Raw genomic sequence first — 23,575 nt, 5'->3', positions numbered from 1 at the left:
AAATCGTGGCAGCGGGTGGGACACGCGCGTAGAACGATCTTCAATCACGAGCTACGATCCAATGATGATATCCTAAAAGAATGGTACAAACACACTGTGGGGGCTAAGTAAAAAAATCGGGTTGTAGCAGGAAAACTGAAGGATAAATTATCATATAAATGAAACGAATCTAAGTGAAACAATATGTCTAACAGGAGTAGTCAGCCTTTCAAGAGTCAACAGCTACAAACACCACTCTGTTGGGTTGCGCGGACTTGCTCGTGGAGGGCGATAACTATCATTGAAAAATAAAAACTGGGAAAACATAAAAAGAAAAGTTAGAGTGAGTGCTTCCCCATCATTAATAGACCCCGAGGCCAATATGAGCAGCGTATTCTGCGTCTTCTGGATCCGTAGTCAATTGCTTCAACTTCAATCCCGTGTGTTAAATCAGAGCTCTACCAATTGAAGTAAAAGGTAGGATCGAAATACTGCATTTCTTTACAACGACGCATATGGCTTGTATGTTGCTCACGCAATTTGAATGCATGTTCGGCTTAGTGCAACCAAAGTTTGTGTACGTGCTAAAAGATTTCTCTCTCACGCCTTGGTCCTTTGATGACTAAAGCAACGTACAAACGTGATCAAGAGTATTCTAGCGTAGATATTATCGCTACTTCTTCCACGTCGGAGGGATGATGCAAGCACAAATACATCCGTAGAAATTATCCCTATTCTATTTATTTCACGTTTAGTTACACAAATCACACATTTGAAAATTACAGAATTACTGATTAATGAGCAGCACTTGCTGCGGCCTGGTCTGTTGGTGCCTCCGACGCGAACTCTCTCGGGAGCCCCGTGAAGCAGCCCAACGCCTCGCCAGAGAGCCAACAAGGAGATTAATCCCAATTCCTCGTCGACCAGAATCAATCAGGCCACATATACTGAAACGTGCGAACCTAATAGCAGGCAAGCTTAGCCGAGTTTAAACTCGATGACAGCCGTCTACCCCAAGCGTTGCAACCCAAAACAAATTATAACATTACACAATATTGAGACAGCCATCCGGATTTTGAGGAGCTGTAGAGCTAAGAATTATTGGTGTCTAGAAAGCGAAAAATAGACAAGAGAGTCAGAGGGCCACCATTAAGCACTCAGCGAACAGTTTGGAAAATTAGAAGACGGGCTTCCGTAGCCAGTACAAAAGGCAGGGGACAACACAGTCGTCTTGCCGGAGCCTTAGAGGCTCAGCGGGCGGTTCTCCATCTAAAATTCCCCGTACCGGCCTCTCCGCTCAGGGCAGAAAAGACATTTCAAGAGGAAGAACGACGAAAAAGGAAAGAACACTGCTACACAACACAGGTGACGAAGAAGACACAGCTACGCAACAGCATGTTGACGAAGCGTTCTGCGAAAGAACCCAATTTCTTCGATGTAACTGAACACTGCAGTTCAGAGTTGGCATGTAAACATTGCAGTGAATTCATCATTTTCAAGTTGTCCGTCTCAATAACCGCATAAATTCTTGTCTCTTCTTTTGGAGAACCTCTGTTCAGCACACTTCAGATCACGGATGTACGTGAACATGTGTTTGTCGATAGCGCAGCGACCTTGCATCCTGACAGTATAGTAACAAACGTGGGGCGCCTTAATTACTAATCGCCTTGAAATACAGCCGCGCAACGAAGCCAGCAATAAAACGAGAAAAACGAAACGCACGACGAAACAGCTGCGACTGTGTAGTTTATTGTGTTCTATATCCAATAGCGCTGTGTTCTTCGCGCTGCCGCGTCCCACGATGCTCTGATCGCCACGCCACCGGCGCTGCACCGGCGCACGCGAGTCGTGCACGTCAGCTAGCGCACACCCTCAGCCATTCGCACTGGCCACTCCGAGCTATCCAACACGGGCTTCTCTCAGCCAGCACCCATACGAAGACTACTCTCAATCGCTAAGCGCCGAGAGGATACCTTGTCAGACCCGAGCCACCGGAGGCTTCAAATGGTTTCTCCGCGGGGTCAACAGAACGGGGGGGCCCCCGTTAGGCGGGGCCAAACGAGCAAACGCTCCCGCACACGCGCCGGGCCCCGAAAGGATAAGACGGGGACGGTGGGTGGCGCGGGGAGGGAAAGACACGCCAGATCGAAGGGGAGCAAGTCACATGCACGGGACGACTCGGAAAGGAGTGCGTAATGGCCTCGGAAGAGAACGACAGCGAACAGAACAAACGAACGGAGAGAGGCCGAGATGGTCGTCCGCAGATTCGCAAACGAGGTATCCCGCCGAGCAAAGGGGGAGCAAAGAGAAAGCAACAGCGCCAGGCGGGATACAAGTGCAGAGACAAAAAAAAAAAAAAAAAAAGAATGCGAGAGAGTGCGCGCTGCGCAGCGGGATGGCGAGGGTTCTCTTTGCAATCGAATTACACGTACACGCCAGCAGCAGCAGCACCAGCAGCAGTAATAGGAGCAGCGGCTCACGGGCACAGAAACGCGGCCGCACGCAGAAGAGACACAGAAACGGTGAACGGGGCAAGGGGCAGCGCGATGGTCGAGGCTGAGGGTTTGCACCCATCGCTTCGCTTCCAAGAGACGAAAGCCGCGCTCGCAAAAGAAGACGGCGGTTCGGGACGCGAGCCACGCGACGAGCCCTAGCTAGCGCATTTCGACAGCCCACTCCACCGCTGCAGATACCAATTTTATTGTGTAACGCACTCTCCCCATCCACTCCCGCCTTTTCCCGCAGTGCCGATCCGGCTCGCCCACTTGGCAGCGACCCGCCATGTTCCTTTTCTTCTTATCACTGCAACCGTACTCTCTTTTCCCACCCCTACACTACTTAGCACTGCCAGACGTTAGTGGATGAGGGCGCGCGCACTCCGCTAAATAATCGAATTATTTCGGGCGAACGAAAAAGGAAGCGCAGGGGGAGCGGGGGGGGGGGGGGGGTGCAGCCAGCACGAGAAACGAGGTTGTAACGACCGCGGGAAGGGCGACCCTGACGGACTGGCAATAATTTCTCGCTCGCGCATGGCAGGGAAAGAAAAAAAAACGAGATGAAAATAGAGTACGTGCGAACGAAACGAGCCTGGATGCGAAGAACGTGACGAAGGCGGTATGTGCACGTTCAAGGCAAGGTCTGTCAGGAATAAGGAAATAAACAAAAATGTACAACGATCAAACGGGCAAGGAAACACTGAGGACGATGCGAAGGGTGCAAGGGGGGAGAGAAACGGAGATGCAATGGTAATGACAGCTCACGTCGGCGCTCCCCGCATATTCTGCGCACCGCACGGCTGCGTTCGATGTGTTATATATACGTTCTCGAGCGCCCTCTTCACGCACTCTTCTCTGGCGAGAGGACCAGAGCTTTAATTTTGGGGAAATGTAACCGACTCCACGTTTCGCTTCGCCTTGGAGCGCGGCTCCTCCGCCGGAACCAATTGCTGTCACCACGCTCCATTCAGCCGGGCGATTCCCGTCGTTGATGACGGTGTCGCCGCTGTTTAATGGAGGGGCCGTTTGTTTCGCCCGACTCGTATCTTCCTCCGCGACCTCGCTGCAACGAAGCGCGACTGGGGAAAAGAAAGGAGCTGTACAACTGGTCGACGTCCTCCGGTGCACCGAATTAATCGCCAAAAATCACGCCGCGTCGGGAAGCGTGCAATTGGAAATACGAAACGACCAACATATCTTGCGGAACGAACTAACTTCCCGCTATGAAGTAAGAGGTGATAAGAAATTTTAAAGAAAGAGATAGAGAGAAAGAGAAGACAGGGCGCAATACCCGGTGCGACGTGTTTCGAGACCGGAGACAACCGACTCGTTGCCGGCTGTCCACTGCGCCACCGGAGGGCCGGCCCCGTACAAAGAAACGGTCGTCAGATTGGCGTCCCTCTTTTGATCGGCTCGGCGGGAAGCCGAAGTAGCGAAACGAGCAATTGTGGGGTACAAGAACAAATAAACAAAAGATGTCAACGCCAATGGTACAGCGACAGTCGCAATGAAAGAGAAAACGACAAACGGCTAAAAAAAGGAAGAAGAAAAAACTGGACACGGAAGAAACGCGCGGCGCCCGACGGCTCGAAAACGCGCCTCGTCCGCCCCGAGGTGTTGCGCCGCGGCGAACCTGCTCCGACAGACAGAGAGAGATGCTCAGGACCCGCTCTCCGCCTCCCTCTGCCTCGTACTTACACCTGCGACGGCAGGACGTGACTGAAGAACGAAAGCTTGCGAGCCGACGCCCGCGGCATTCGGGACGAGACAAGCGCGGCCGATCCGCGGAGAGGAGCGCACCGGCAGGCTTTGCGGAAACGGTCACCGCCGCCAATCTCCCGATTTCACCGCAAGGAAGAACAGCGGCGCTGCGCTCCGTGCGCACCATGGAGGTATTTCGGGTAACGTGAGCTTTCTTTTTCTTCCTTTCTTTCTTTCTTCCTTCCTTTCTTTCTTTCTTTCTTTCTTTCTTTCTTTCTTTCTTTCTTTTACAAGGACAGACGGCGCGTCGGAGTTGCCGAATGAGTTTGCCTCGCCTGTCTGCAGGGCTTACTTCATCCGCTCCTCCGCCTAGGCCATCGCGGAATTCGAGCGAGTCGACGCTAAAAGGTACGCCTATAACGCACCCCCCAACCCCTTCTTTCATTCAACTGCAAGAAATAATTTAGTCACACGTCAAGGCGAATCCGACGATCGGTAATACCTTGCAGTGTTTCAGACCCGATTCCTGGAACGTTAAATTCCGTGGACAACGTTGGCAGGCAACCACTGTCGGAGGAAGCTATTCTCGGCCCATGACCTGACACTGAAACTTTCATGCGGACGGCTAAAGCGCTGTTGAAGTTTCTGCATGACACAAAACTATATTCCATTCCATACATAGCAGTCAACGTTGTGGAGGCTAAAGAGACTTCTTGAAATGGCCTCGTTCGCACTTGAATATAGTGCGGTGTTTTTTCACCGCAACTGTGGCCGACTGTTGTATTATATAAAGGCTCGGTATTGAATGAAACAAGTTTTAACCCTTAGAAACAAACACACTGTAGTATGGGGAACCAGCGCTGGATAGGCGGCGCGTCGAAGAGAGTGTGTTGCACGCCGCCCTGGCGATGAAACGCGGCATATTCCAGCCTCTCGACCAGACGACACACACGTGCGCGGCCGTATTATTGTTCGTATGTTTCCGTTTTCGCGCCGCTTCAAGTGGACAGTTTTCGTAAAGAAGCTAGCGCCATCAACTGAAGAAATGACGAAAGAAGCTTTTTAAGCTTTATATGTTTTTCACAGTGTGTCGCAGTGAGCACGTGTGTTTCTTTAACGGTTGTGCCGTGGTCCGTTGCCATGCTTGCGTAGCAGCCTGCCTCGCAAATCTAGCAGCTATGGCTCCGGTCGTGCTGCGCTATGGTTTCGGCAGTATTAGTTGGCCTGGAGACTTTCCGTATTTCTCTGGCTAGACATAAAAAATTCTGATGTTACTTCGCCACAGCAGTCAATGGAGAAGAAAGCTTTATCGCATCAGCTGACTCGCGCAAGCAAAGGTTTGAGTGCTCCGCTGCTGGATCCGTAACAACGCTGGCTACATTTAGCGCTAATTACATAAATTTACCGGATGCATCTCAGCGCCGAGTCCTCATCCGCATGCGCATTTTAGTCGCGCGTGCGCTGGCAGTATGCGCACACAACTCGTATTACAAGGCAGCTTCCCTACCACATAATTCTTGGCAAAATGAATGGATAATATTTACCTTTCGTATCATTCGCTTGGTGCGGTGGCGTTGGAAGGGGCTTGGCGGTGGTATTGCGAAGGAAAAATGGTTGGTATACATATGCCGGATGGCATGCTATTGCTCATTTTGTTTCCGACGAAATACCGACTGCAGATTCTGCTGTTTGGTACTGTCTGCCATGGCTGATCGTCTTCACTATCGAATAAGCCAAGCACACACGCGAAATTCGATTTAGAAACCCGCCCGACACCGCTTGACAGGGCGACAAGACGGGAACTTACTCCGCTCGCCCGACTGCTTGGATCCAACGTCGCCTCCGTTCTTGTTCTTAGGGTTCAGATGGAAAGACGCAGAAGGATACATCCTCCCTCATCCCGACGTAGTTGTGACTTGTATACGCAACAGTATCGTCGGCTTCCTTTTGTTTTCCTTCGACTTTCGGGGCACGCAACGCCACTACCAGTAGCAATTTCCGTCCGCGGGAGCGGCTGCATTGTGCCCGTTCTGACCGCCAGGGCGGCGCTGCAGGCGTCGTGAAAACTCCAGCGCTGGTTCCCCATACGGCTGCTACCGCGTTGTTTTAGATTTTTAATTTTTGTTGCTCTTTTCGTGTTTTTCTTTTTATTTGCAACCCGTCGCCTGGAGCGTCACGTGCATGCTCGCGCGGGCGAACGCTGTTGGCACGCAGCGAAGCCTGGACGGAACGCCCATACACGGAACGCGCGGAGTGATAACGTTTCTTGACCGAACTTCTTACGTAGCTTCCACAGCGTTGACTGCTATGTATGGAACGGAGTACAGACGAGCGGCTCTAGTAGGGCGACCGTCTAATATACATAAGCATTCGCCACTTCTCTTATCATTACCCATCCCTGCACTTTCACTCTCCCTTCTCTCTACCCCAGTGCAGAGTAGTAGACAAGAGCGCACTAGCCCAAGTCGACTTCTCAGTCTGTCCTATCAATAAAATCTATCTATGTAGATCTGAAGAGCACAGTCACCGCATTCCGAGGACTAGTAGGCTAAGTGCAGCGACATCTGCGTCGACCCTGGCTAACCAGAGCCGAACCTGCTCTTCTCTACCTCCCGCCTAATGAGCCGACCCATACGTACAAAAGCGTGGAACTTACAAGATCGGTTTCACCTCTTCATCACTGTCGATTGACTGATGCCGTTTAGCGCGGAACAACGAAAGGTACCGTACAGCGGTGGACTCTGGGTTAGTTTTGACCACCTGAAGTTCCGCCACGTGCACGTATATCTGATTACAATGGGCCACCACAGCCGCAAAGCGCCGCAATCCTCAGCAATAGCACTCCTTAATGGAAAGAAAGCGAACTGCGCGACAAATAGAAGTAGCTCGGGCAAAGTTGCAAGAATGTCCTTTCTATAGGCTTACTGCGGCCTAATTGATGACACCCGTCGCAGACCGACCAACGTTACAGAAACACACGGCGAAGAAATAGTATGACAGAAAGAAAGAAAAGAAGAAAGTACGACAAGCGAGCACCGAATTCCGAAGTTACCAAACGCCGAGGGTGCAAGAGTGTTGCAAGTCGTTCCCGCCGGGCGCAGCGCCCGACAGTTCCCGCGTACTCGCATTCTACGGATAAAAGGGCACGCGCGTGTGTTCCCCGTCACTCGGCGAGCCCACTACGGGCCGTCCAGAAGCCGCAGCTTATATACAGCCTGCCTCGAGTGGCCAGCCCCTAATATAGGCGCGTCCGGCGGAGGCACGCGCCCGACCCCGCAGCCCGAGGGGGATCGCCTTCGAGAGCGGCAGCGCCCATGGCTCGCGAGGGACGGGCGCGGGCCCAGAGGCCGCCTGCGCATCGTCAGCGCTCGTCGCACGCACACGGAGCCGAGGCAAGGAAGCGGCGGCGGGAGAATAGAGGCCCCTGGCTCGCGTCCCAAACATGCACGCCGCCTGTGCGGCGCACGGACTGTAATGCTATGGGGCGGTGGCCGCGGCCTCCATGGAAGTCCCTGCAAAAATTTACTACAGGGTGCTACTCTGGCGCTACACTGTATACCCGAGCTGCGGGCGCACGGCGTTTTGGCCAAGATGGGAATGATAAAAAAAAAAGCACGACACTGTATTTGCCTAAATTTCGTCCTTCTGGTTATAAATGCCCCTGTAAATTTGCAAAGCGATCGTTTTCAATAAAATACTTCGACTTTGCAACGATTCGCAATGAATGCTCGCATACGCGCATGAACTTAATGCTTTCGTCGGTCTAAAAAAAAAAAATGCTTTCTCGAAAATTTAGACTGATAAAACGCAGCAAATAACGCCAGAAGGGCGTCTGAAGCCGCAAGCACGAAGATTAAACAAATCCATGTACTGCCCATCATCCTCTCGGTAACTGAAGGCCCGCAGCGCCGGTTTTCTCTGCTGCAAGAAAATATTGAACCTACGAATGAGCGAAACTGTGATGGCGACCTCCAGGCGTTGCTCGCGGCCGGCAGGGTTTCCTCGCATACTTTTTACGAACCTGGCAAAACTCTGCTAGAGCTGGGCTATACAGCGTCAGCCTTCTTCCGGTTCCGGTCTTGAAGCTCACTGAACACGGCGAGCTCGGTGCCTCATTATTCGACTGCTCAATTTGTGTAAGCAGAGTAACGGAGCTCAGCTAATTATTTCACGCGGGAATAACCGCTCACAACTACATTTCAAGCAGCTCTCGTATACTCCCCGGTGGAGTTTCTAGCCTGCTTGATCCGAGAGTCACAAGTTATGGTGACGGAAACGGTCAGGTGACATCAAAGGGTCAGGTGACAGAAACAACTATACAAATAAAACGACTTCGCTGCGATGACCTAGAGTCAAAACATACCGCAGAACTTACACTGTCGCAACAGCAAACTTTCTTGGAGTCCAGTCGCAGGCAACATTGTCCACGCGAAATTCCTTCGCAAGAGAAGTGGTGGGGAATTTATTGTTACTATTATTTGTCTCTTAACCCAGTATTCGACAGTTGAACCAGGTACGATGTGCGAGCCGTGATCGACGTCATGACAGTGGGACAAGCTATAGGCAGCCTGCGCTCAAGCCATGATGATGATGATGATGATTTATTGGCATCCCCTTTGAAACAGTGCGGTGACAAATAGTCACCTAGCCCGTTTGAATTGATCAGGTATGCTATACATGTTTTTTTTTTTTTTTATTAGTATTCTAGCATTTTTGCATACACCTCCTTATTCTTTTTTTTTCCTTGCCCTCTCTCTTCCTCTCAACTTCCGTATCTACATTGTACCGTTACCTATGCTGTAACGGATCCGGTCGTATCAATCTCCTCCCTGCTTTTCATCTACCAATATTCTAAACGTCTCTTGCTTAGTTCGACTGCTGACCGGTTGATGCTCCCGCCCACTTTGAATCCAGGCATTTCTAGAAGGTGTACGTTACCTAGGGGTCTCACTCGGTGAACCCCTTCGCATCTCATTAGGATGTGCTGAGTGGTCTCCGGATTTCTGCTGCAGCATACACATGCCTCACCTTGTTGCAAATATTTGCTCCGGTATGATTTTGTCTTTATAGGCAACCAGCGCGAGCCTCAAATAGCAAGGAACTGCCCTTTGTGTTATCTTTCAAATGTTCCTTTTTTAATTTCTTTATTACCGTTCTTCTTAATTTTATCGTCTTCTTTGTTTCCATTCTTTGCATCAAATTCACTGTCTCTGTTTCTCTCGCTTCTTTTCTAATGAGTCCTGGTTGTCTATCTACACTTACAATTACCTTGTACTTGGTTGCCAACTCTTTTGACCTCTTCCTTCATTCAGTGCCTAAGCCTTACAGGTACAGATATTTGTGTACTTTAGGCGCCCAATCGATCCTTGTCATTCTTCAAAACTAATTTTGCTCTGTGCTTTTCTGACTCCGAATACTGACATACATATATTGACATATACTGGCCATATATACTGACAGCAGCGCCAAACCACATAGCTTATATATAGGGTGTCCCAGCCAGGGTGTAGGAACGAAATGTTTTTCGTTCTGGTTTTAGTTTCGTTCCACTGAAAAAAAAAAAAAAACCTCCGTTCCGGTTCTGCTCCGAAATGAAAAAAATAATTATCCGTAACGGCTCATAACCGTTTTTGTTTGCATGAAAAATTTGCGAAGCAAGGCAACGATAAGAACATATCCCTATTCCAAAAACCAGTGTCTTCCAGTGCCTCCCAGTGTGAAACCGGTGACTTTTTTTCCACTGGATCACACAGGGTACGCTGGCGCTCGCTAGGAGTCACTGGGGCACCAGTGAGGACGCTGGATAAGAGCTGGGTGACACTGGGCGATACGCTGGTTTCACTGCAATGATGCTGGACTGCACTGGTCTGTGCTGTACATGCGCTGATTTTCGGTGCAGTGGCTTGCACTAGAAACTTCGCTGGTTGTGTTTGTTTTGCACTGGTTTCAGCACGCAAAAAGTATAGACGCTGTTGAATATTAAATGCTTCATAGAATTTAGTCGCTAGGTACTAGTCTCTTGTCCTAAATAACGCTAATGTTGCGGTCATAAAGGTCTATTTCATGTCGCAGCTTCGAATTAAGCTGCGTGAGCTACCCTGCTTATGCATGCATATTTGACACTGAAGCTCATTTCTTTTTTTGCGTTTTCCTTTTGGCGGGGTGATAGCTACATTCTTGAACGAAATCATGCGAACGCAGATGACGCCTCGTTTTTTAGTAGCTCGTACGCAACCAAAGACTACGAGCTATCGCCGCTGTCACAGTGTTGTGGGGTCGACACGAAACCCAGAAGTCGTTCAGACGCGTTCGAACGGACCCCAAGTTCGAAGCCTGCCGCTGATTGATATCGCACCGATAACAAAGCTTAGGCGATTCCTTCGCTTCCACTTTCCCTACAGTACCAGCAAATAATAGATAAAAGGTTCTGAGGCTCAAATACACGCATTTTAGGATTCGTCCGGTACCCTTGCCAAGATCGTTCCCTTCCACCGAAGCTTAGGCTATAATAGCGTACCTGCCGAGTCCGTCTACACGCTATCGGCCCGTCTGGGCTCAGGAATCAACAAGTATAGCAAGGATAAATCCCTCTATGTTTCAGCTTCCGCATCGGTTTTCTTAAATAAACAATTTTTTAGTGTCTACAGTGTCAGAACAAGAAGCGATGAGCGCCGATGTGACGCGTTATAAGTATACGTATATGTGCTGTCGCCGAGAGCTGCCAGCACTAGCCTACGCTTATCTGACGAAGATATGTGGCTAGACGGACGAGTCGATTGAAACGCATCATTGAACTAAGAAAACGTTGCATATATCTTGCGCGAAGAACATGAAACGGCTATCAAAATCGGCAGTAACAGCCCATACAGCGGTGCGGGTCGGCGGTTCATTGCGGATCTACAGGTCAGGCGATCGAACTCTCGTGGTAACATTTTCATATTTTTTTCTTTATTGCACTAAAACGCACTCTGTTGCTTTCTGTATTCAGAAAATATATAAGCGGTGGCCAGGCAACACGTATTTCTCGCTCTAGAGTCGCTTTTCGCACCAGTACCCAGCGCCTGACAGTATGCCGCGCTTGCCTAGCGCTCCAGCATCCAGGGCGCGCGATAGTGGGCTCATAATCCAGCATGGCAATGGACACTGGATACTTAGTTTTTGCAACAGGGACAGTGTTTTTATTTTTCTGAATAAGAGAATTATGAATTCCCAGATCACGCTCAGTGCCTTGAGTTAAGGCACTGAGCATGATCTGAGAATCATCACGTCATCGAATATACTCGCCGAAATGCGAGACCGCTGTTCCGATAAAACGAAGGTAAACGAGCATGAACGAACGATAAAACTTCGGAGACAAAGCGTTGATACCCGTACAAAAACGAAACGATAAGCTCTTCATCGCGCAAGCCTGAAGCTTTATATATACATACACTGCCGTGAATGGTGCAACGATTCGCTCACCAACTTCAATCATGCCACGAAACGGGAGAGCGTGCGTCTGCTGGTGTTCGCAGTCCCAGCGCTGAAGTATTCATTCGACGAATGCGCAGTGTCTAACACCGGCGCCTAGGGTTGGCATTTAATGTTTTTCTCCAAATGACCCTTTTCCTGTTCTTCTGTTATCATTTCAGTGAAGGGCGATGAACGAAAAAAGCGGACAGGGCCGAACGAAAGAAAACAAGGTCGTCGTCGCCTCGCTCCGTGCAAACATCGCGGTGACAGTGACACTCTAAACCGGTGTCCTCCGCTCTGGTCAGTAAACTCAAGTCCGGCATCTCCTGCTCCTTCCTTCCCGCGGCCGGCCGGCCTGCCTGCCTGTCTGGACGGACGGGGAGCCGTACAGCGGTGCTCGTCGGACTGACAGTGCAGGGCCCGGGGGGACACGCCTGTTGTGTCACAGCGATCACGAGGAGAAGGAAAGCTTCCCCGGGGAGCGAGAAGAGATACGAGACAGGCCGGGGAGAGACAACGTCCAGCGCGGTAAGAGGCAACGTAGTACGTGTCCCAACAGGCCGTCGCACGTTTGGGGTCAGACAGCTCGGCCGTAGCTGCCGAGTAGGACAGTGCCCGGACGCGCTTCGGCGGCTGTAAAACCAGCCGCCACGTTTTTCGTTGGACAACTCCGACCGACTCCCGGAAGCCAGTGGCAGCAAGCATGCAACGGCTCTTACTGGAGCGCTGGTCGCGCGTGTATAGCACCGTCAACCCCCTCCCCCTCCCGCCCCCTTCAGCACGAAGTCAGTATTTCTATTCTGTTGCTGCCTATCAACGGACAGCCATTATCGCAGCAGTCGACGAGAGTGAACCGGAAGAAGTTTCTACAGACAAACGGATTGCGGCGACTATAGGTGCGCCGACAAAATCCACGCGAGAAGGTTTGAGAGCGATTTGGCACACGTGACAAGTGCGTTAATGTTGCGCAGCCTGATATAATAATTAGCACAGTACTAGTAAAGCGAATCGAAAGTGTCGTCACTTCTCAACAAACGCGATCTTCAGAGGTATTCTTTACACGATCACGCCTTAAAAGTTCGAATGTCGAAAATATTTCATTACCTGGGGCGTTTTGTACAGGCCCCATTTGCGCGCTGGTATACTGCGCAGCGGCACAATTTTTCATCTTCATATTGCGAAAGGACGCTGGCTGCTCCCGATTTGCTGCAATTCGCGGGGCAAGGTCGCCGTCCCTGCACCGGCTGACACTGAAATGGTGACAGCCATATGCCGCACGCTTAAGAAATAACGGCAAGAGTCAAGTACAAGCAGCAAGAGTCATAACGGCAGCATACTCGCCGACTTCTTGCCGGGCTCTCGTTCTATGTGCAGAGACACCCCGAGCCCAGTCCTCGTTCCTTCCTTCCCGGGCGTCGGTGAAGAAGCCACGAGGAGGCTTCATGCACAAGGAAACTGAGAGCGGGTAGACATGAGAGAGAGAATATGGAGGAAAATAAAGCGCACCGCAGTCGATTAGCCCCGTTCAAGCCGGGGCAAAGATGGATGCTTCCCATACCTCGGCCTGCGCACGCAGGGAATATATGTATGCCATACACACTCGCTTGCCTTGCAGCACCGTCGTTCGATCCGGACGCCGCAAGCGCGGTCTCGTCTGTGCCACGACTGGCGAGACAATGAAAATATAGCAGCGGCTAATGAGGCGCCGGCTCGGTGCGACCTTGCAAGGCCGTCCCTTAGCACCGCGCGCAGGAAGCGCGCGGGGATAAAGAGAAAAGTCAGTCGAAGGGAGAGAGGCCAGCCAGCCAACGCGTCGATCGTCCACCGAGCTGCTTAACCAGTTCGCGGCCGACCGATTGCGTTTGCTCTTTTCGCGCCCACGGCACGGTGTGGGCTCGGCGTATATATCTCCGCTCGCCGCCGTCTCGTAGGAGGCGCCCCAGATGGACGACGAAGGACCCGGGCTTTACGCTTGGGCGGCGGCGCCAAGGCGAGAGACGACGATCGTGGGAAACGCGAAGAAGAAGAAGAAGCCGGGAGCCAGAAAGGTGGCGGAGCAGTCGCCATAGCTCGGGGCAGGACAAGGCCGCTCTCGATTAACTGCGCACACGCTGCGGACCGGGGCGATTTCGCCCGTGCACTCTACATTCTGGCCGGCAGCGCACGCCACAGGAGAAAGCGCCGCGGTCGCGACGGCCACGCAATCTGTCTCAGTTGCCGCTGGCTATGCGCTCGCCTTCAGTCAGAGAGCTCGATAAAGAAACGGCTAAGCTGTATTCACGATGGCGCCAGTTAGGCCGCGCTCCTCTCCTCCCATCGCCTGCAGTACAGGCAGAACCTATTTCGAGCAAGAATACGGGCGGTGCACACGATTCCGCGCGCCGCTCGATGGGCGACTGGAACCAGGAACTGCACCTAACAAGTTTCCAATAGGTTGGAATAGGTGTTCGGCGCGTCGAATTAATGGCCTATTATAAACCTGATGGGGACTTGTTCGAAGCGGTACACAACTTTCCGTGGTGGATGTTATCGCTCACGCCGTGACGAACACTCGTCCATACTGCGTATATGCGAAAAAGTCACCGTGCACTATCACTTCTTTCTACCGGTGCTTAGGTACATATCGGACAGAAACTTGGAGGTTAACAATATGGCTCGAGAACACGTTAAGGTCACACTAAGCAAGGATAGCACTTCTATATTAGCCGTATCAACTTGTAAACATTCGCTTGCTGACTAACAAGCATGGCGGCGGAGTTATCGCACTTAGACTTTATACAGAACATCATGGTGACGCCGACGGCGACGGCAGAAATGCGCCTGGAGTGTTCATGTAACTGCTATTGCAATAAAATGTTAGGCGTAAGGTTAAGATACAGAAAGCGGTGTGGATCAGAGAGCGAACGTAGATAGCCGATATCTGGGCAGACCTTGTAATCCGTAGGGTAGATAACCGGTGGACCAACAGAGTTATAGAATGGGTGCCCAGGGAAGGGATCGAAGAGCGGTCGAGGACGGCAGAAAACTAGGTGGGGTATGAAATTAGGAAATTCGCAGGCGCAAGTTGGAAAAAGTGAGCGCAATACAGCGGTAGCTGTAGATCCCAGGGAATGGACCTCGTCTTGCAGTGACATAAAAATAGGCTGATGAGGATGTGCGTGTGTGCGTGCGTGTGCGTGCGCGTGCGTGCGTGCCTGCGTGCGATGTTTATTCCTCCATATTTTTGTATGTTTCTCCTTGATTATCCATCTAAAGCAGCAAGCCCTGTTCATAGCACGGCTGTCCCCGTAATCTTAAGTTACATTTCGAGCGTACCTCAAGCCTACCCCACCAACGCCACCTTGACTCAGTGTCGTTTTCACTCACTCACTTGTGCACTGCACTGCATCCAATTGTCTAGGCACTCTCAAACGCTGTGCCATCAACGCGTCAACGTTACTACAGTAAGTGTACCCCCTCCTCGCCCCTGGCCCCTTCTCTCCCTTCATAAAGAATTTGTGTCGGCATCTAGGCGACCTTCAATGAAACATTCATTCTCCTCCCTGAAGATTCGTGGAATTTCAACCATACTCTCCCGCACGCGTCTTCCGACACTCTCATTTAAATTAACGTAATTGGCCTCGGGTGATAAGTAGGGACGGAGGTCGATTAAAGAGGGGAGGGGTGTGTGACCATTACGTCCTTCACACAGCAGCCAGCGGCAAATGGGCAGGCAGGCCGATCCAATAAGCGCAAAAGCCTACAGCCGCAGGTCGCCACCTGTGTGGAACGCGACAGCCTTAAACTATATGGGCTCCGAGATAACGCAATACACCCAGTCGCTAGGTGCTGGTAAAAAAAAAAAAAAAAAAAAAAAAGAAAGAAATGCTAGGGCAGCCGCGCACGGTTACGTATAACGTAAGCCCCCGCCCCCTAACCTCGGTGCACGCCATTCTTAACGCCTCCGCTTAAACCTGCCGCCGGTCGAGGACGACCACGCGTTCTCCCGCCCGACGAGAACACGCGAGAGCCGAAGCGAAGAAGCATTGGCGAAGCCTCGGCGCGGGCGGCCTTATTACGCCTGCCGCTCGTTAACGGTAAAGAATTAGGGGTCCAAAGCCATAACCATTAGCGCGCGGACTCTCCCTGCTGGCGCGGTACAGCGCGGTCAAGGTGCGCGCGCGCTACTCACGCGGGCCCTCGACGCGATGGGCGACGCCGCGCAACGCTGTGGTATAGCGGCAGATGCGGGGCGCAGGGCCGGCCGCTGGCTCCGTAATGTCGAACTGCGCCCGCACTTGTTCCGAGACGACGTGCTCTCTTCCGCGCCGACTGAAGCGCGAGCTTTACGACCCGAAATTATTCACGAAGGATCTCTCCCTCTCTCTCCAAGACGCGCGAATTGGGAGCGGCTGGAGCAGCAGCGTCCCAGTCGATCGCTCGTTTCCTCGAGAACGAGCTCGGCCGGGCCGGGCCGGCCCAGCGTTCGTGGCTCGACGAAACACGGAGAGACCAGGAGACCGAGTTGCCCGAGGGCGGTGGTTCCCACTTCACCGGCATGATGTGTTCGACGCGAAGAAGCGGAAAACTATAGGTATCGCTCAGTGAAACAGTCAACGTTACGGTGTCTATACATCTGTGGCGAGAGGAGCGTTTCACGTCCTCGACGTACTTGGTAAAGTCATGACATGAGCACGAGCACTCCCTGTTGAACAGACACTAAAGAGAAAAATGAGTTTAGCTGCGCTAGCAGTTACTCTTCCACAATGTCTACAGAAGAAAAAAAAAGCAGTCATTCCTAACCTGAGGGGTATGCCAGAAAAAACGCGAGAAGCGAAAATCGCGAGTGGCGAACCCGCCTTTAAGTTCGCGCGCTATTTTGTCGTAAAGTGATGGACTTCGAGGATCGTCTTCTCGAGCCTATACATAACGGTTCCTTTTTTTTTTATCGGTAAAGATGGACTACATTGTTTGTAGTCCATTGCATTGATTGGACTTGGCGAGTTCCAGAAACCTGTACTGGGCCACAACGGCGCAAATACAAAAAAAGTCTGTGAGATCACACGGACGTACCGGTGTTGGAACTTCCGTGCAGAATTAAAATAATAATAATAATAATAATAATAATAATAATAATAATAATAATAATAATAATAATAATAATAATAATAATGTTAAGTAAAATAAATATATAGAACGCTGACATTTATTTTCTCTTTTAGGAAGAAACCTGTTACCACAAAACTCACGAAAATAAGAGTTTTGAGAGCATATTTTATCAGCCTAACCAATTTCAGTATTTCCCTTTAAACAGTAATTTACGAGTCTATTTCGAGCACGGATCCAATGTACGAGAATCGAATCGAATACACCTCTAATAGTTCTTGAAAAGTGAACCCGCTTTCTCACCATTAATATAAAACGACCTCCCTATAATGCCGGGTGCTTTCTTATATATATATATTTTTTTACAGAATGATATTTTATTTTTAAATATCGCCTGTTGGAGATGGCCTACCTATAGTCCCTGAGCTGGATTACTCGAAGAAGCAAACGTGACTTGCATGAAAAAAAAAAAAAATTCGTAATTGACGTATCAACTTAAGTTCGCTAATTACTTGACGGCACATTGCAATCCACGAAGTGAAGCCGGCGAATTGCCAAGGTGCATGCATTCACATGGAACCAATTCCTAGGTTGTCACCAGCTAGTTGCGAGATATTGATTCCCGGACTTGTACCACGAGAATCACTGGCTAATTTCAGCCAATTTTCAGCTTCAACGCACGTAACAGCGTTGTGCTAAATATTAAGTGCATTTCGTTAACAAAAGTTTTTACGGCGCATTTCCCGAAACTCGTGCACCCCTGAGAATTCGCCACAGCTGGGTATCGCTTGGAGACTCACAGGCTGCAATTCAAAAACTGCAATGTGTGCCACGACATACTTATTAAAAACTTCATTAGTAAATTTTTGTTCATTATTCAAATATGAATTTCAATTTATCGTGCAAATAATGTTGCCTCTTCAAGCAATCTAGTTCCAGGATGAGATCTGTGCTATCCGTCCAAGACAAATTTTCAATTCTATTGTCTCATTAAAAAAAAACACCCGCTATTTATACAGGTAGCAAGTTTCTGTAACTATACTGCACGTTACAAAGCGTCGTTTATTAAAAGCACCAATGCAACATCATTAGGAACAAATAGGCGGTTTACGCGCATACTCAGGAGCACTCATTTAAACAGAGTGAATGGTAACGGCTTATTTAGCCGCAGAATCTGGCACCGTGAACGACATGCAGACAGGGCATCGAACAGGAACTGAACCGGCAAAAAGAAAAGAAAAAAAACATTACTGTTGCACGAAACGGAACTGAACCGGAACGTTACGATTTTTCTCTCTTTTTTTTTTCACTCCGGAGCGAGATCGAAAGGAAAACATAACGCTTTTCGGTTCAGCTTGGCCACCTTTTCTGGAGCTTTGCCACCTCGTTTGTAAACACACACCATCTTCTCCCACGATTTTAAACGTAGCAGCACCGCAGCCGCGATTCCAGAATGTTGCGGCAGGGAACACACTAAGTGTTCTTTTCACGCGACTACATTCGCATCGCATCGAACGCGCCGGCTAGCCAGACTGCGATATGCGCAAAGTGCCTGAGACTGCAGAGCATTTGTTGTCCCAAGTATGACTGTGAGCGGCAGGATCCGCTCTGTTCGTTAGCGCCAGCCAACAAGACGCCGTTCAGTGAAAAAAGTATTACTAGGCCACTGACGGGGCAGAAACCTGGAGGCTTACGAAAAGGGTTCTACTTAAATTGAGGACGACGCAACGAGCTATGGAAAGAAGAATGATAGGTGTAACATTAAGGGATAAGAAAAGAGCAGATTGGGTGAGGGAACAAACGCGGGTTAATGACACCTTAGTTGAAATCAAGAAAAAGAAATGGGCATGGGCAGGACATGTAATGAGGAGGGAAGATAACCGATGGTCATTAAGGGTTACGGACTGGATTCCGAGGGAAGGGAAGCGTAGCAGGGGGCGACAGAAAGTTAGGTGGGCAGATGAGATTAGGAAGTTTGGAGGGTCAACATGGCCACAATTAGTACATGACCGGGGCAGTTGGAGAAGTATGGGAGAGGCCTTTGCCCTGCAGTGGGCGTAACCAGGCTGATGATGATGATGATGATGATGAGGCCACTGACCAGCCACCAAGGCTCTCTCAGAGTATTTAGTTAACGAAGGCCTAGATTGAAGGCTGTGAACAGGCACTTCGAACACGAAAGTGCATATAATCGCATCCATATAATCGCGTCCTCACCATTACTCCTCACCGCCCTATTTTTCTCCTCAGTTCCCTTTCCCCCCGAGCAGACTAGCAGGCAGGATGACTCCCTCTGCGTTTCCTCAATATATTCTCCTCTCTATCTCTCCATCAATAAAGCTTCAATTCACATAAGACTCCAGCGTTGGTATTGTATCAGCCTAACTATCTTGTAACTACGCGCGGCCCGAAGAACAAACAACAGGCGTAATCAGTCAGTTCAGCTTGGCAGCAGCGTTGAGTTCTTGTACTAAGTACATTTATGCTGCTTTCCTGCAATTATAATTCGGTTATGCGAATAAACCTTTAAACGGTTTGAACTGTTTTATTTTTTTTTTTCGGAGTTGAAACGGTACTGAGCCGTTCTCGGTGAACCGAAACGAAAACCGAAACAAACAAATAAAGAGAAAGGTTTCCGTGCGACACTCTGCATAGAGAGCTCCACTACTTATCTCCACCTATTATGCGTGCTATGGTCACCGGGATTTCCTTTTCTTTCTTTAAATTTATTTTCATACACTGCTGGCCTTACGGCCGTTACAGGGTGGATAGAAAGCAGCCCGTACAATAAGTTTATCGCACTTTTGCTCCAATTTTTATTGATCACGCACAGGTGGCGATTTTAAATGTCTGAAACCTATTCAGTTTCAGTTCATTATTCGCTCATACGATTAGTTACAAAAAATGATGTACAGACAAGGCTGCCATAGTAAGATACGGCACCGGGACCCTTGATTAATTGTTATATATAAAGAAATGGTGGAATTGAGAGCAAGAAAAACAAAAGGAATAAGCAAAAAAGAATAAGTAAGAAACTGAGTGAGGACCCACATAAAAAAGCAAGAAAGAAGGAACCATACACAATTGTAGCTAATTGCACAGCTACAAATTAGCAAAATAACATTATACAATGTTAATCAGACAGCAAATAATTAAGTTGGCATTTAAATGAGTACAAGGTAGATGACAACTTAATGGCATTAGTAGACTGTTCCAAAGTTTAAGTGCACAAAAAGAGGAAGCCATCTTTCCGCAATTAGTGCGACACATAGGTAACAGGAAATTTCCTTCTGCTGCAAAGCTTGTTTTACTAGGATTAAGAAGTAGACCAGAACTAACGAAGTTGCAAGAAACTTGTTTAATTAGTAATTTGAAAAATAATATCGCTAAATGATAGCTGAACAAATCTGTAACTTGAAGGCGATTTGTGCGTAGTTATGAGGAGGCGTCAGAGAAAAAAATAGCCTCGGGTTATAATGCGAATAGTCTGATCTTGAATGTGCTTAATAAAGACGACAATAATAAGTGTTACCCCAACTGAAGAAAAGAAAAATAATACAAAAGAACATTCGTATTTTCGAATACTGACTATTCGATCCGTATTCGATATCGAAAGTTTTGGACATTCGGGGCACATTCAGGGTATGTCCCAACTACCTTTAGATTCCAGCGCAATTTTTATATGAGGTGGGAAAATGTCTCCGTAGAAAGGAATCGATTTCTGTTTTGCGAAACTTAGCACGGGAATTCTTGAAAAAAGAAAATTTTTATTTAACTAAAGGTGGGAAACAGCGTTTTAACGACTTGAAGATATTACAAATTCAAAGGCCTATAACTCTAATATGAATGCATTATAACGCGCCAAAATGTTCTCGGTAAATCCACACCACTAGTACTACTGGCACACCATGGGAAGTTAAATTTGTGTAGCCCAGAGACTGTTCTTAGAAAAATTGCTAAACTTTGGTTTTTTTCACAAACTGCCCGACTGACCCCGAAATTAGGGGCTTATTGGGGCCATTTACACTACGGCGATGAAGTGCAACAATATTTCGAACAAATCTTCAAAGGGTTTCTCGCAAATTAAAGAAAAAAATGCATGCAACTACGCCAAGTACTTATTTCGTTATAAAGAGCCAAAAATGCCAAAATTGCAAATATAACGAAAATTTTAACATTTTAGAGCCGTTTAAATACAATAATCACCGCCAATCTTTATGATAATTTTATAGAGTACCCGCCCAGGTGTGGTAAATCTAGTACTGCAAAAACATGCTGCAGTGAGGTTGCTATCAATTCAGAGAGAAGACCACCTGCAGAGCGTCTGTAATAGAGGAACACGACAATGCCACAAACTTGACAACCACGTCGATAAGAAGCACGGCTATCTAAAATTACGTTCTTTTCTTTTAGTCGTTGGTTTATTCAATTACATATATTGCAATTATTTCTTCCAAGCGTTCTGTAGTTTCTAGAACATGCCTCAAGTGCGCAATAACGCGCCCCTCGTTTGATGTGGATATGAGTAGTAAGGGTGCCGCAGTGAAGAAACATCCAAGACTCAAGTATGCAATTATGAGGCATGAGTGATTCCACATTTGTCCTGAACGTGGTGAAGAAGGTTTATTAGCTACACATTCATACGAGGTTTGAATTGGCACAAATAAGAGTATTCTGTATTTGGGCGAAAAAAAAGAGATAACATAAGGATCGGTGTTCCACTGATTTCCACTAGAGCGAATTTCAAGCGTTTCTGGGGATACGTAAACAAGTGCGAGAACTGTGGTTAGAAATTAAATGAAAGACAATTTTAACAATGTACTTCGCGTGCGCGTCTGCACGTAACACAGGCTTGACACAAAAGACAAGGTGCGAGGACAACCTGAGAAGCTCAAAGGACACGCGTAACGGGCGCTTACAGACACCGCCTGGAAACCACCGAAACTAACGTGCCGGCCGAGGCGGTGGCGCCACCTCGGGGAGCGATCGGGAACAGCGGATCAATGAACCACGCCTCCCAGGGCGTTGGGCTCTACGAGACGGGAATGAACCGATCGCGCCGGGCCTGCGACTACGGCAACACATCATCCGTGTGCGAAGTGGTACAACTTCACCGCCGAGTAACTGTCGTCCACTCTCTGTTCATAAGAGAACTGCGCGATATGAACTGCTATGCTTTCGGCAAGCGCACTGCCCGTCTGCCGCACCCTCGGGCGCAAATCGCCCGCGTTTAGTGCAGATGCGGCTGTCACTCCCTCGAGCGTAGTGATCTTAACATTATGGGCATCGCTCATCAAGCGGCGTGCATTGTTCCGAATACGCGCGAGCTGATAGTTGTTGACGCTTGAGTGATGCTTGCCCGGCCTTTTTGTGTCCGCAGTAAAATCCGCTGCTGGACACAAAATCAACTAAAAAAAAAAAAAACGCGTAGACCGGCATGCGAGCACGTTTGTCTCTTGGCTTACCTAAAAACTAGCGCGGAAGGGGAGCAGACGAAGAATCGTCCCTCGTAATATCAAACGCGCTAAGCAAAAGGTAAGTAAGCGAAAGTGGAGTGATAGCGAGGTAGTCACGGTGTGAGAATCGCATGCGAAACGATCTGCGGCAGAAACGAGTCACCACCGTACAAACGCGACGCACGGATATCTCACTAGGACGGAGTCGCACATCGCGCTTTGATACGCGTCGATTGCCAGGAAAATGACACGAAACGGAGACAAGGCAGATGCTCCGTTTGAATTAAAGGCGCGAGCCGGCGTTGAAACCAGAATTCCCATCAACGTGCGCATCTTGCATTCAGATCTCCGAGGTGGCACGATTAGGTTCCTGAGAGTTTGGTGAACTTAAACATCACTATCCCCGCACTCGATGAGACACAGTGCGTACGGGCAAGCGAAAGGCTAAATGACAGGCGAGCACGCTACAACTAGTCTCTCCGGCGAATATCAAAGGGCGAAAGCGACATATGAGCACCGTTCTCGTGCGAGTTTCTCCTTCGCTCATCGCTGCTCTCGGCAGTGCAGCGGTATCACAAAGAATATATCAAACTCTCTCGTTAGCAAAAATGCAAATAACCCACCTTCGCACAACGATACTTTCTCGTCGCAGCCTGGGATACCGAGCAAATTAGGCCTAGCCGACTTGTTGAAAAGACGGACAGCGGCGATCGCTTCGGGCTTTGCGGGCTTTGCGGGCTATCCGGTAGATCACGCACCACACGCACAACAATAAGAGTCCACAAGTCTCGCGCACGGGAAGCACCAAGAGCGAAACGAACTTGCACCGTCGATTTCACGCAGAAAAACGAGTACACTTCAAACCCGCGCCGCTGATGAAGCCGTGCGAGGCGTTGCAAGCATCGAGGGAAGGGAGTGCAGCCGGTCGCCGGAGCAGCGAGACCGCACCGACGGAAGAGCCGCGCGCTGATTGGTGGAAAACGACAGAGATGTTGGGAAAGCGCGTCGCGTCGTCTGCTAGGAAAGACCAAAATGCACATCTCGCGCTTCTTTCGGCCCTCCGAGAACGCAAAATATCGCAGAATGTTTTTGGGAGCCTCATTTAAATGTCAATATATTATAAGTCTAGAGCTAATAAATTATTATACATACTGGCAAAAGTCTCCGTGCAAGGGAATTCATCTAATCGAAAATATTTCCCACCTAACCTTCGCAACACGGTCTCGACAATTACATCCGGTTGCACGACCTCAAAAATACTGAGCGGTGAGCACTGTGGTGGTGTGCACTGTGGCGTGGTGAGAGTCTACTGAATACTTGTTCGCCACATACAAAAAGCAAGAATTTAAAGAAAGCCTTTGAGTTGTTGCTGCTGGAGTTATCTGGTACCTGCGTATCTAAACAAAT

The 23,575-nt window shown here is 49.2% G+C and overlaps 1 long non-coding RNA gene across 1 annotated transcript in view; it reads right to left on the bottom strand.

Moving 5' to 3' along the window:
* LOC140218957 (uncharacterized) overlaps nucleotides 1-23,074 on the bottom strand; it is a 137,378-nt gene extending 114,304 nt beyond the window's left edge. Inside the window, exon 1 of the long non-coding RNA XR_011895141.1 lies at nucleotides 22,792-23,074. This is a non-coding gene — a long non-coding RNA (uncharacterized lncRNA). The remainder of the gene's footprint in view (nucleotides 1-22,791) is intronic.
* Between the last annotated feature and the right edge of the window lie 501 nt (nucleotides 23,075-23,575).

This window comes from Dermacentor andersoni, chromosome 6 (assembly GCF_023375885.2).
Source record: "Dermacentor andersoni chromosome 6, qqDerAnde1_hic_scaffold, whole genome shotgun sequence".
NCBI lineage: Eukaryota > Metazoa > Arthropoda > Arachnida > Ixodida > Ixodidae > Dermacentor > Dermacentor andersoni.
Note: the sequence above shows the minus strand (reverse complement) of the source record. Positions and strands in the feature narration are given on the sequence as shown.